Below are 15,329 nucleotides of genomic sequence, written 5' to 3'. Positions count from 1 at the left end.
GATAGATATGCTGTTACAAAAGTTAATATGAGTAACAGGAAAATAACTAACAGTAAAAATTCAGCCATAGCTAATAGCGGATATCGCATGTACGTTATTACATATCGACTATGCAGGACTCGTAAATTAATCACACTATATGGTTATAATGGACAATTACAGAAAATGAAGATATTTTGTTAAGTGCAGTAATAAATACGACGAATGCACTTTACGAACTATTTACGTCGTTTTGAACTTCCGAGATCAAGAGAAAACAATTTTAAAAATACTGCAATTCCTTTTTCAATTAAGTAGGTGTTAATGTATGTTTAACGTTCAAGATCTAACGGAAAAAATATGGAGACACATTCCAATGGGCTTAGGATAAAATCTTTGCGTGGACAGAAAAGAAAGAAATATTCATTCATTTATGGCAGTTTACCGAATATTACAAACTCGAATACGACGTAAAATTTATCTCTACCAAAGTTAATGTTCGCCAAAATAATGCACTTCTTGTTTGATAGGCTGTACTCTATTCTCCTGAAGAACGCATCACTGAACGAAAATAGATGACTAAAGCGTATATGTAACAAAGAGGCTCGCTTTTATGTAACGTATCGCGTATAAACACTTCTGAAAATATCAGCAGCAACCGTAGGATAACGACAAAGGAAAATGTTTGCAGCAGCCAATGCTTTAGCACATATGCAAATTAAGCAAGTTTGCATGTGCTGAGCTCATGGGAAGAAGAAAATAGGAAAAAAATAGCTAGCATATGGAAGAGCGAAGGAAGAGATCGGGCGTATTTTGACTCTTTGGCGTCGCGTTGAAGAATACGAATAAGCAAACAACAAGTCACATGGATTAGAACGCATTTCCATTGGCATATTCGACTCGTGAGTAATATTCTTAAGCACATTGATGTGCGGTGTCGGAAAGCCTTGGGATATTCTTTTTGTGGTTACCTAGAAATAATGCTAAGTTGTATTTTATGTAATTTTATGTTTGCTAATTCCTGCGATGATATCAGACAATCTGTGGGTCCGAGTAGTTTAAGTGTACCGATACGCTTAGTGCAGCGGCACGTTACATATAGGTCAGAAAAGTAAATGCTATTCAAAGGCTTTAGAGATGGAGGAATATTTCAGGAAAAAGGAACCATGGTTAAAAATTGGTAGGACATATATGACATTAAAGGGAGCAAATTTCCATGTACAAGACATCGGAACTAATTGATATCCTGGCACACTACACCCGGGAAATACACATGATATTCCAATAAAATACTATATTGACTCGTCTGAAATAGATGTTGCGTTAACTCAGAATTTACCAATGACTGTATCCCAGATAGAAAGCAGAAATACCAGGAAGTCGAAGATTACCACTGTATCAGCAAAATGAGATAATATGTCTAGATCCTTAGAAGAGGATATATTAAAGCTAAATTTCAAGATAATATTAAGCCAGCAATGTGTTGTTGTGATTATATCCGGGTCTTTCTTCCTGTCATATTTAGAATGGATTGTTTAGGAATAGATTCAGCTGGAAAAGAGATTTGAGGGAAACGTCGTAAATTTTCACAAGGGTGTGTATCGCAGGGGCATATTGTTTGCTGTTTTTTTAACTTTAAACATACCACCCATTAACAGAATCATATTCTGAATGAGTATACAATATGATGCTTACATTCCGATTATTTACATCCGGCTTTACGTTTAGCTTGGCAGTTTAAAACTTTCATACTTATTATTTACTTAGTATTTATGCAATTATTGTAATTTAGTTGCATTCAGATAGCCGTTCTTTACATGATGAAAAATAGGGTGGTTATGATTGTTTAGTACGTTTACCTAACTATACATTAAGAAAAAAGATACCGTAAAACTTTACGTTGACGATCATATATAAACTATCTGCTGCAAATAAGGGTATTAGCACCGAACCTTTGGCCATTATTTCACAATTTACAAATTCATTCACTTTTCTATGTTTGTTTTATTGTTATATTCTTAATATTTATATAGCTGCTGTCAGCATGATAAGATGAATGTGCTTTTGTACTTATTCCCTACTTCCATCTTAAAATGTAATAAAAATACAATAAGAAATCATTTTATTCCAATAGTTTATTCCCCAGAACTGCAAATCCTTGGAACGCCCTTCCGGTATTCTGCTTTCCAGACTGTACTGATATGCAGACGTTCAGGTGTAATGTGAGCAAACATCTTTCTACTCATCTCCCATCATAATACCCCTGCAACTTACGTCCACGATAGTAGCCCCCTACTTCAAAGTTGCACTGTGCTTTGTTTGGGGTTAAAATTGATCAAAAAATAACTTTGAAAATAATATTTATAAAACTCTTCGGGTATAATAAGTTCATGTGCATCAAAACTAAAAACATATAGGCTTCAGCGATTTCCTGACGATTAAGATTTTTTTTTCTCTTAATAGCGTCAGTAATATATTGCCATTCTTTAAATGAGGGCAGGAAATTGTAATTATTCTGTACTATCAACTTCTATTTTCATAAGTAAATAAAATCGTAAATCCTTAAGTTATTTTAAAATCCATAATTCCAAATTGTGCGAAAGAATAAGTTGATTACATCTAAACTAAAAGCACAATAATCGACGGTATTTTTCTACTTATGAGTTGGGAGACCGAATCTACTCATATGTAAATTTACATACGTTTTTAACATTGCTTTATGTTGGTGCAGAAATCGGCTAATATGGTAAAACAGCAGACATACCAATAAAATCTTACTCTAAGGTAGTGCGCGATATTATATATATATATATATATATATATATATATATATATATATATATATATATATATTAAGTAATGTGATTTAAAATTTAAAATTTAAAAATTTAAATTATGAATCACATTACTTAATATTGAATTAGCTCTAGGACATTTAACTATCGAGCTTATTATATATCTAAATTACAACGAGCACTTTCTATTTCCTGTATTTTAATTAAACTAGTAATTTCACTGTTACATTAAAATACACTCAGCTCTTTAGACTATTGTTCTAATCTCCTTTAAATTATATATATATATATATATATATATATATATATATATATATATATATTTTAAGGAACATATTTTGGCCGTGTGCCATCATTCTGCCAGGATCCTGCTAATTTATATATATATATATATATATATATATATATATATATATATATATATATAATCTGAAAGAACTATGCTTATTCCATTAAGTATTACGATGTAAATTTCTAAAGATAAGTACTCATGAATTTTAAGACGTTATTTATACATCGTTAGTTCGAGACAGTTTGTTTTCTAAGAAAACTTAATGCAACAAACTACTGATAATAATGCTTACGTAAAACACATTTCTGCATCTATCAAGAGAATTTATTATTTTTATGATAGGGGGTAGAAGACCTTCATTTAAGTGGTTTACTTTATATCTATATTTCTTATATGCTCGTATCTACTAAAAATATGGCCACCTTGCTATCTACATCTAATAGCTTATACTGCGTCTATGAGAGCCTGTATCTTAATTTCAGTTTCCTGGTAATGTAGATGCCATTACTCTTAGTAATACCGCTACCAAGACATTTTCTGGATAGATACATAGTTTTCCCGATCAACTCAAATATATAGAGAATGTACACCAATTTATTTTTATTTTAATTCCTTATAGAATTTTGAATTGTTTTCTTACAGTTTTTCTTTTTCTTGAGCAAATAGGAACCCCACGTAATAATTATCTATTCAACTACTATTAAAACAAGATTAGACAGGCGCAGAATTATAATATCAGGGGCTCGATTAAGATGCTTTGTGCCTGGCCTAAATTCCCTAATAGTACCACGACTCATTATGTACTTATGCTTTCTCTCAGAATTGTACAACTACTCCTGCTAGCTTTCCACGTATATCCAGTGATATTTTATCTCCAATACGACTGTCTTTGTCTGCTTTTCCATGTTAAACATAACTTTCTGTTTACCCTAAACTCGACCCAAAACTCTATATCCGAATTCTTCTGCATTCTGTAAGTTAAAATCATCTCTACTGAAAACTACCGAATAGTTCTACTATCGAAGCTGTCAGAAAATAAAATTCATTGTGTGTACCTTAAAGAGGTTTTCTTCTAAACCCTTAACTTTAGCAGACTGACATTTTAGAAATCGCTAAATACTTAACACCTAAATATTTCTACTGCTAAGACCTGTATTGAAGTATACTCTTATCCCATATCTAAGTTATAAAGTAAATATGTATTAGCCATAGTCTTGTACATATATTCAAATTAATATATATTAAATAACACCTCTTTATATCCCTTTCTCTTAGATAGTAGATGGTATTAGAATAATTAATACTAAAAACTAAACAATACTCTTTGGTATGCAAAATACAAATTTCCAAATGGTAAACGAAAGGCGAAGTCATCTTTCCTCGTGAGAAGTCTTAACATATCATTCTTAATTATCTACTGAAAACATAGCATATATGTATTCATACTTTAGTATGCCTACATAAAAGACAATATCTTATGCATTATTTTCCAGTCATATGGGTACTGCATTTTACTCTAAATCATTAATATGTCGTTACTTGTAGCTATATTGAATATATATCATATTATACTACTTTCGACATTAAGTATTCAGGGTTTGTAAACAACATCTTTATTAGTATTGCTTATATCAAGTAAATTATTTTTATCAAGTAAATTATTTTTAACATGATATCCAATTCTCTAAGTTACATATTATCTATATCTTAACCATATATTAACTGTTGTCGCATTTGGGCTGGTGCCTCTGCTACAAGTCTTTCACTCCTGAACAGGGTTCAAAAGAAAGTCGCTTACGTGATAGGTCGTAGATCGTCAAGTAAACTTCAGCCTCTGTCCCATCGACGAAATATTGAAAACTTCTACCTGTTCTACAAGAATGTTAATGGTAAATACTCTTAATAACTACAAGCACTAGTATCCCCTTGACGTAAATTCCTCCGACAGACCAGAAAGCAGTTTAATCTCATTCCCAAACAGTGGATATCCACAAGCGTAAGGAAGCCTCCTAATTCAATAGTTTCTTCCACAAAACTACTAAGCTCTAAAACTCCCTACCGGATTTCTACTTTCCCAACTGTACTGGCATGCTGATGTCAAAGTGTAAAGTGAACAGCTATCTTGATTCTCATCTCCCTTCCTTATGTCTTTGCAACTTATACTCACGATAGTAGCCCCCTACTTCAAAGTTGCACTGTCCTTGTTTTAGGTGAAAATTGAATAATATATATATATATATATATGTGTATGTATATATATATATATATATATGTATGTGTTTATATAAAACGTGTAAAATTGTTAATTACTAAAAGCCTTATTAGCTAACATTATTTCTCTTGAAGATATTCTAAGTATATGGTGATATTAAACTATTGTATGTGTCGTTAATCAACTATTCCTTATAGGTCTGAGTGCATACGGAGTAAGCACTAACAAGCCTGCCTCAATTACACAAACCTCTATCTCTACTATCATATTAAATAAAGCACACTTGGACCATGACACTTGTCTATCGTACTTTTAACTTAAAATCATTATATAAAAATATTTTCATGAAATGAACAGTAATTTATTGATAAAACAGGGTTGCATTTGAATAAATTGCGCTCATTAAGAGAACATTTGCACTATGACACATGACTTTTATATTTTAATTTTTAATTAACTGCTTCTCATGACAATAAAAGTATGGGAACGTCTAATATTTGAATATTTACAGGTCGGGGAAAGATTTATAATCGATCAGATTCCTGCAGTATACACACTATATCTCGTCCGAAAAAATCAGTCAATAGTAACCTTAATAAAATATATTGCAACAGTAAATCGTCACTACGTATGACATTTGTTATTGATATCGGATTAATGTTTTAAGTATATATTTGCCACTAAAATTATAATATTATCCGGATTTGTAAGCGTTAAACACTGTTAAATGTTACTTACGTTTGCCAATTATATTAAGAGATTCCATAATATAAAAGAGGTTACTATTTTATTTTGAATAGGTAACGGCAGAACTGTTTAAGTAGTCGAGATCAGATTAAGTCATCAAGCTTAGAGTTTGCGGATGATTTCACGAATTGTGCATGGAATGTGATGAATTACATACGAACATGAAGGTATTGTCGAAATATTATACAGCTGATTAATGTAATGAAATTTACAGGTCCTCCGTCGTCACAAAATAACAGAGAACCTCTAATTTTCCGAAATTTATGTAATATAGTTATTATTCCATAACTACATACACTAACTTTTTAAATTTTACTATTTCCAAATTAATAGCAAATGAAATAATGGATATTTAGAAATCCGTTTACCTTTGTTTAATTCTATTAAATGAAATGGCTATTTTAAAAATGGAGAATATTCTATTCTTCATGACACCCCCCCCCCAAATAGAAAATCTCTTCCTTTCTACTAAAAGCAATTTGGGGTGAAAACTGGGTTCGCTATTTAACCTTTCATCCTCTTCTTGTCAATTCCACTTTTCAGTTGTGACGACTATCATATAAAATATAATAAACAATATTGCAAGATTGAGAACATTATTTACACGTGTTTTTTTACAGCAGGAGGTAAGTTATTTTTATCATTTTTCATTCCAATGATTTTGTAGTATATTTTTTTTAGCAAAACCAATTACTATATTTCAACATTATTAAAATGTATAACCATTTTTACATCTGATTTTTATGTATCAGTTGGGAACCCTGAATACTTAAAGGATCAGAGTTGAAAACCAGGGTTAAAGAGGATTGTTAAGCTAGGTCCAATAGATAAAACGTCATACAAAATAGTACTAAAGAAAGAAAGGGGTTAAGAAAATTGCATTCATAACAAACAACTTCAAAATTCTCCAGAATAATGTTTCTCCCATCCCCTACTCATCTTCTCCAAGTAAGGAACTAGAAAAAAAGAATATTTCACACCAAATTGTCACCAAAAAAACTCAGCTTAGCAAATTTTCAAAGATATGTTCTCGAGTTAGAGGAAACATATCTTCTAATCTAGGAGCCATCTTTTCCGATGCCTTTCTATTGGATTTGAATTCTATGGTGTTCTTACATCCAATATTGAGAGAAGAGGCATATGTGATAAATGTAATGGACATGGCAAAAACTAAAGTGGAAACAACTACTCAACAAAAACATGATAGGGTGGAGAATAAAACAGAAAAATAAAAGAAATAATACTGGTAATGATCACAGGACGCCAAAACAATTCGAATAATAGTTCATCGTGTGTTACTGAATCCGTATTTGATTCAGTAAACTTCAACATACATTGGGCTTTAGAAATAAAATATATATATATATATATATATTGTAAGTGTAAAATATAATTGAAAAAAAGCATATTTTCCCAACGTATATACATGCACACACACACACACACACACATATATATATATATATTTATATGTATATATATACATACATATATATATATATAACATAAGTCTATTTATGAAACATTGACGATCTTACCTTTTATTTCTTAAAGTATTTAGATGGTCAAGGCTTGGCAGCAGCTATTGTGCAACCCCGTATAATTCATGCAATTACTATGTCAATATTTGTAATTTATTCTGTCCTAACGCATCATATCGACATAATAAATAAAGTAGTTTATGCATGATTTTAAAATCCGAAATTTGAAGTGACTCGTTATTCTTCAATTTATTCAGCCATGTGTTGCTTTTTTTCTTTATCCTTTCATGTATATTTATTTAGAAAAGAATTACAGGACAAGTTCGAATAAAACGTTAATTATAATAAAATACACATTTTTCTGAAAGTATACACACACATATACACACACACACACACACACACACACACACACACACACACATATATATATATATGTACTTTTATCATTTGTATTTGTGTTGATATTCATATTAAAACCGTTTTTTAAATTTTTTTTAAATAGAAAAACACATTTTTTTTTTATCGTGGAATTGCATTCATCTGCAAAATATTTCGCTGATTTGCATAATAGATTAAACCTTCATTTATATAATGAATCCCATTTGTTTGTTTGAATGTATGTATGTATGTATGTATGTATGTATGTATATCACTGAGGCGACGGATTTTCATGTTTTCATAGCTACATCATTGCCGCCAAAGGAAAAAAAGCAAATAGTAAGCTAAACGTTTTGGTTTCGATTCTTGGTGGTGGTGCACTGGTCATGTCCAATATAATTTTTATATATTATTTGGACTCCAGACAGTCCCTTCTAGACCAAATCATCGAAGATTTTAGAAAACAGCTGTCATACACTAATTCATTACGTTTAGGAAACTTGACACTATCTTATGTGATTTTGGAACACAATTTTAGACACTTAAGGCGTTATAAAATATGTTACATTTCACCCCAGTAGCAACACTATCATTATCGCGATATCTATATTTTTCGAGAAATATTTAGTTCTCCAACTGGTACAAGTTGATAACGGAACCTATTCTAAATTTTCGAGCGACGCTTACATTCCACCCATCGTAACTGGTTATTATCTACATCTACATTGCATGATCTTTTCACTAATCAATTAAAATTAATAAATTCTCTTTTTCAGTATCCTTCCCATTTTCTTGAGTGAGGCCCGCGAATCCTATTATTCAAATACCCCCTTCTTCATACATAGACGCAGGTACAATTACACGATGCTATATATACTTGGGGGGTATTATATTTCTCTTATTTATTTCAGCATTCACTATTACTGTGGATGCCTGTACTTGTATATTTTAATTCGCTTACCTAGGCTTCAATCGTATATCATATCGTGTCATCTGCTAACAACATTTACATGATGTCATTTTGTTGCCGTTTTTTGACAGATAAACAGATTATAAAATCTATTTATTTTTTATAAAACATATTATTAGGCACAAAAGCTGAAAAACCCAACAAAAGACAACATTTTTATTACTTTTTCACATTTTGTTCGACTAAATTTACGACATTCGAGGCCGTAATATTTCTTTAAAAAGTTTGCCTTTGTAACGTATGCCAGATATGGTCAAATTTGGCATTTCTATATTACATAAAACGTAAAAACAAGAATCTTTCCTTATAAAGGCAAATCTGTCCACCTTAGAAAGGCCAGATTTTTAAAGAAAACGGGTGCCTCGAATGTTGTGGTACATAAATCTCATAAAAAGGATGAATAATTTTTACAATGCATTTTTTCTGGTTTTATTGCAGTCTCTTGCGTCTAATTTTTCATATAAAATAAATAGTTTTAAAATGTTTGTGTCTGCCAAAAGAAAAATGTATCCTAAATTACTTTGCATATTGAAACATTTATTTGTTATGTATTTTTTTTACTTCTCTTTTGCGGACTCATTATCGACTATGCCTAGACATGAATTTTTATGTTATGTTGGTAAATGCCCACCTTTGTACCATTTAAAAATTTTTCACTACGCTTAATCAGACAATGTATTTTAAGTCTGACGGAGACAAGTAGTTTTCGAAATATAAATACATGCGTTATGCACTGTAATTCAGTAGGCGACGGATTTGTACGCAAGCGCAATAAACAAAACTACTTCTCTCCGACCGACACTGCCACCCCCTAATTTTTTATGGGGTTATAGCAAGACCGTCTTAAAAGACAAGATGGCCGGTGGGCAAAAATAATTTAATCTGCTGACGTCATCACGGGTAGTCCATTGCTTCTTGACACCGGTAAACACCGGTAGTGACTACTCGTGGATATCTCCATTCAGCAAAGTAAGTTTTAACGTGCTCCCCCCGGTATTTAACACGATGTAACTATAATTTAATTCAATATCATCATCCTAAGTTTTTTACCATTCAAAAGAAGCTTAAAGTAAATTGCTAATATTAAAAAAAAAATTTTTACAGCATACAAAACTAATGAAAATGCGAGACAACATCGACTCTTTTGAAGAGACGATTTTTTTAAGCTGTTGAGTTATGTGTTAAAAATTTAGCAAAAATTAATTTTCCTGAAATTTTCAATATTTAAAAATAAATTATGCCGGCTGATAACATTTTAAAACTTTTTTTTAAAGCTAGAAAGATAAAATTTAAAAATACTTTTATATATATATATATATATATATATATATATATATATATATATATATATATATATATATATATATATATATATATATATATATATATATAAAACTTAAAAGTAAAAAAAAACAAAAAAAAACGCGCGTTCATTTCGGGTTTGTATTACTGTACACATAGATTCGAAAAAGTTGTCAAAAAACAAATATATGACAAATAAATGTTACAAAGGCAAGATAAGTTACTTTTCTACCAAACTAGATATATTTTTCGTGTTTTTATTCAATGTAATATGTTTATTCAGCTCGAAAAACAAGGTGTTATAAATAAAAAAAAAATAGAAAAAATATGTCAAGCTATGTCACGGTAACATATATTGAGCGAGTTTTTAACAGTATTTTAACCATTTTTTTTATTTATAACACCTTTTCCCAAACTTACCGTGTTAAAGAGGGAGTCAGACGCCATCTTGAATTTTCCGGGTTTGTATTACTGTACACATAGATTCAAAAAAGTTTTCAAAAAACAAATATATAACAAATAAATGTTATCAAAGGCAAGATAAGTTACTTTTCTACCTAACTGGATATATTTTTTGTGCTTTTATTCAATGTAACATATTTATTCAGCTCGAAAAACATACAGTGTTTACCGATGTATTGGAAAATTTAAAATGGCGGCCGACTCTCTCTTTAACACGGTAAGTTCGGAAAAAGGTGTAATAAATAATAAACTAGACAAAATACTCTTAGAAATTTGCTCAATATAAGTTACCGTTACATAACTTGATATATATTCGGTGGTTTTTTAATAGTATTTTGTCTAGTTTATTATTTATAACACCTTTTCCCGAACTTACCGTGTTAAAGAGAGAGTCGGCCGCCATTTTAAATTTTCCAATACATCGGTAAACACTGTATGCTTTTTGAGCTGAATAAACATGTTAAATTGAATAAAAACACGAACATTATATCCAGTTTTGTAGAAAAGTAATTTATCTTGCCTTTGATAACATTTATTTGTTATATATTTGTTTTTTGACAACTTTTTCGAATCTATGTGTACAGTAATACAAACCCAAATATATCCAGTTTGGTAGAAAAGTAACTTATCTTGCCTTTGATAACATTTATTTGTTTTTTGACAACTTTTTCGAATCTATGTTTACAGTAATACAAACCCACGTATTTTAACAAACTGAAAATATTGATATAAAAAAAGTATTTTGCATGTTATTTTTGTTATGTGGTGAAATAATCTTAAATAAGAAACTTGATTTTTTTCTTTAGGTTAATTATTTTTTTACTGTGCAATATTTCATGAATTTATTAAAAATATTGTTTTTGATTTTGAAAAAATATTGTGGTTCATTTGCATTTTAAAATATTGTGGTTAATTTTGATTAAAAAATATTAATTTTGATTAAAAGAAAATTCATTTTGATTTAAAAAATATTGTTCATTTGATTAAAAAAATAGTTTAATTTTAATATTTCAAATGTTTTGCTTGTGTTCTGCTTCAAATATTCATAATCTTACATGCATAATTTTCATTTAATTATATTAAATAAACTTCAAGTTTACTACAAATCAAATTGTGTTCCTTCACTTTTTAAAATGTAATTTATAAGTAATTAAAGAACGCATTGTAATCTTTAAAATCTATAATACAACGAAATATTCAATTGCTTATAATACTTAAACAAACAACTTGTGTTTTATTATTTTTTTAATTATTTTTTTATTATTAATATTAGATGAGTTTCAGTATAAATCATCGTGTTCTTTCTTTATTTCAATCCAATTTTGAAGTTTTGTAACGCTGTCTGTAAAAATTACTGTTCATTATTGACAGTCTAAGAGTTCCACATATCTTGCTTGTTGGGACCTCGGTGATGACGTCATTTTTTCAGCTGGCCGGCCATCTTTATAACGAAGGCCACGGTTATAGTCTTTGCGGATAGGTATGCTGACAAAGAATATTGATGTTAAATGTGTGCCAAATACTATTACAACTCCCCTCATATAATGGGGGGGGTATATTCTGAAAAACGTTCGGTTTACGTTGTCTATTCTGAAATTCGTTTTTTACATTAGGAGGTTGGGAGTTAGCCAACAACAACAACAACAACAACAACAACCGTAATTTATTTTTTTACGAGGAAAGGGTATGCTTCTACCAGGTAACATCGGTTAACGGGCGCTGTTATTATAATACTAAATAGGAAATCCGTCTTAATGAAAATATCATATTTAAGCGTATTTTACTACGTGTCCATGCCGGGCGGTCCACTAGTATATATATATATATATATATATATATATATATATATATATATATATATATATATATTCTTACTCCTATTGTTTGCTTCGTGGAAACACTATTTTATAAAATCATAGCATAATGAATTCTGTCAGTAGCCGTGTCTTTACACTTACTTATTGGTTGGTTGTGTTGTAGCGAACTAGCTCGTTACTTTCGAATGAACTGATTCATACACGTTCAATGCCGGAAGATAACGCAATTTTCCAGGTCTATATCTAGTGAACCAAGTAAGGTTTTTCGTCGGCAATAAGAACTACGCACACTTTAGTATGTTCCTGTAATAGAATTGTCTTAAGCTATCCCGCACCTTGTTATAATTTTAGCCTTTTTTATTGGTTTTATACGTGAGACAATGATTCGAAGTATAGTATCTCAATAATTCGTAACAGTACTGACGAAATTAACTTAAGTCGAATAGGTTTTTTTTTCCTCCCCAACTATAACATCGACACGAAAAAGAACAGCGATGATTAACACTGAGAAAACGTTGACTAAAAATAGAAAAAAAAACACTTAAATATTGATAACACTGAAGTAAAAAAAAATCAACGAATCAACATCTTCGATCATGTTTGCCAATTAAATAACTAAAAAAAAAACGACGAGAATATATATTCGTTTTCATTTTTTGTTGTCGTTTCTTTTTTTCTACGATGCAGGAGACATTTAATTATCAGTAAGTTTTGACTAAGAACAAGACAGATGCTTGTTATACTTTCTTTCCCGGTTAGATAATCAAATAATTCAATTAACATATGTTTTTTCCTGTTTTGGTAGACATAAAATATCATTTATTGTGCATTATAGTAATGTTCTCAATGCCTTATGAATCAAAAAGTCTGGTAAATTATTTACTGATTAAACTATTACAAAACGTTAAAGGTGAATATATTAATCTTTTTAGCTAATTTTTCGCCATTTGTTGTTTGAAACGTCGAGCTTAAAAACGATACTGTTTTGTAAAAACCCGTCGCCTTATCGAAAGTTTTAGGGAGATATGCAAACATATTTACATACCTTAATATATTGGTAGTTCAAATTTTCGACTCAAACCGATTATAAAGCTTGCCTTATCTCTGAGTTCCCGTCATATAAAATTTCAAATGTTTAGACCAGAAATTGTCTGAGTGATTTGGCAGAGGCCGCAGCAGTCAATTTTGTTTTCCTTTGGCCCCTATTAGTACCCCTTAAGATTTATTGTTTTGAGCTCAAATAAAGTTATTAATTTAGATCAATGTCCAAGGTACCTATATCTAAATTTAGGTCCGAAATTAGCGTAAGAGTTTGGTAGAGTTCTCAAATGGCAAATCGTTGAATTTTGACCCCTTAACAGCCACATTCCTTGCCTAAAATCGACTAAAAAGATTTTCCTAAATCTCAGTACCCTGTATATAAAAGTTTCGTGTCTGTAGACTGAAAATTGACAGATATAATGTGTAGGGAGATGTACACGTACACACGTACACACATCCAGACAGACGGACACTTCCACTTTTATAGATATACAAGCATTTTAACCCGGCGTTGCCCGGGTGTTTGAAGGTCTATGTTGAGCAACAGGAAAAGTGGAAGTAGGAAGGTAGGCTCGAACCCATACCGCAAAGGAGGAAAACATTGAGAAAACGTGACGTCTTTGCTGTTACGGTCAACGCCAAACCAGAAGTGACGTAGGTTTTCATTAAGACTAGACAATCGAAAGGATAGGATGACTTTCCACAATATAGGCGAAACAGGCGGGCCCCCCTTTAGAAAAATGCCCAGTGTAAGTTGAAAATATTGAGATTTTTAGCCAATTTTTCGATATTTGTCGCCGGCAATGTCCACCTTTAAAACCATTCTGATTTTGTAAAAATCCGTCGCATCTGTCGAAAGATAGGCAGACATGCAAACATATATACATACATTTATATGCTGGTAGCTTAAATTTTCGACCTAAACCGATTAAAAAGCTTGTCCTATCTACGAATACGCTTCATGTAAAATGTCAAATGTTTAGACCAGAAACTGTCTGAGTAAAGACCGAAGCAGTCAAGTTTTTGTAACTTGGACCCCTATTATGACCCCTTTAACATTGATTGTTTTGGGCTCAAATCACGTTATTAAGTTAGATCCATGTCCAAGGAACCTATATCTAAAATTTCAAGTGTTTAGACTGACATTGTCGGAGGAGTTTGGTAGAGGTCTCTAAGGTCAAATCGTTGAATTTTGATCCCTTAACAGCCAAATTTCTGTCTGAAAATCAATTACGAAGATTTTCCCAGATCTCCATACCTTGTATATCTAATTCTGAGTCGGTAGACTGAAAATTGACAGATTTATTGTGTAGGAAATGTACACAGACAGACAGAGTCTCACACAGACAGACGCTTTCACTTTTATAGATATATAGATAGATATAGATATATAAAAGTTCATGTATACATTAATTTATATATACATATATATATTTATATATATAATCATATATATATATATGTATATATATATATATATATATATATATATATATATATATACATATGTGTGAGAGAGATGGTGTGTGTGTTGTTAGCATGTACTGTTAAACCAAATTTTTAGATATATATAAAAGTGGGGGCATACGTTTACACCAGCGGATATAGGTCAACACTATTTAATGTAAACACAAACATATACTGCAAAAAAAATGTTACATGCATTGTCATATAAAGAACTAATTTTAAAACAAGAATAATGTGCTAAGCAAGTGTTTGAAAGGGATTTAATAAAAATTTTAGAAGTGAGCATAGTGTATTCGATTAATGCAAGATAGTTCAAATGCACTGTGTTCTCGCGTCCAGATTGCATTAATGAATTTCAACAGCTACGATACTCAGGCCTACGT

This window comes from Euprymna scolopes, chromosome 14 (genome assembly GCF_053919585.1).
Source record: "Euprymna scolopes isolate OS-2025 chromosome 14, ASM5391958v1, whole genome shotgun sequence".
Lineage (NCBI taxonomy): Eukaryota > Metazoa > Mollusca > Cephalopoda > Sepiida > Sepiolidae > Euprymna > Euprymna scolopes.
The sequence above is the reverse complement of the archived record's forward strand: the minus strand, read 5'-3'. Positions refer to the sequence as shown.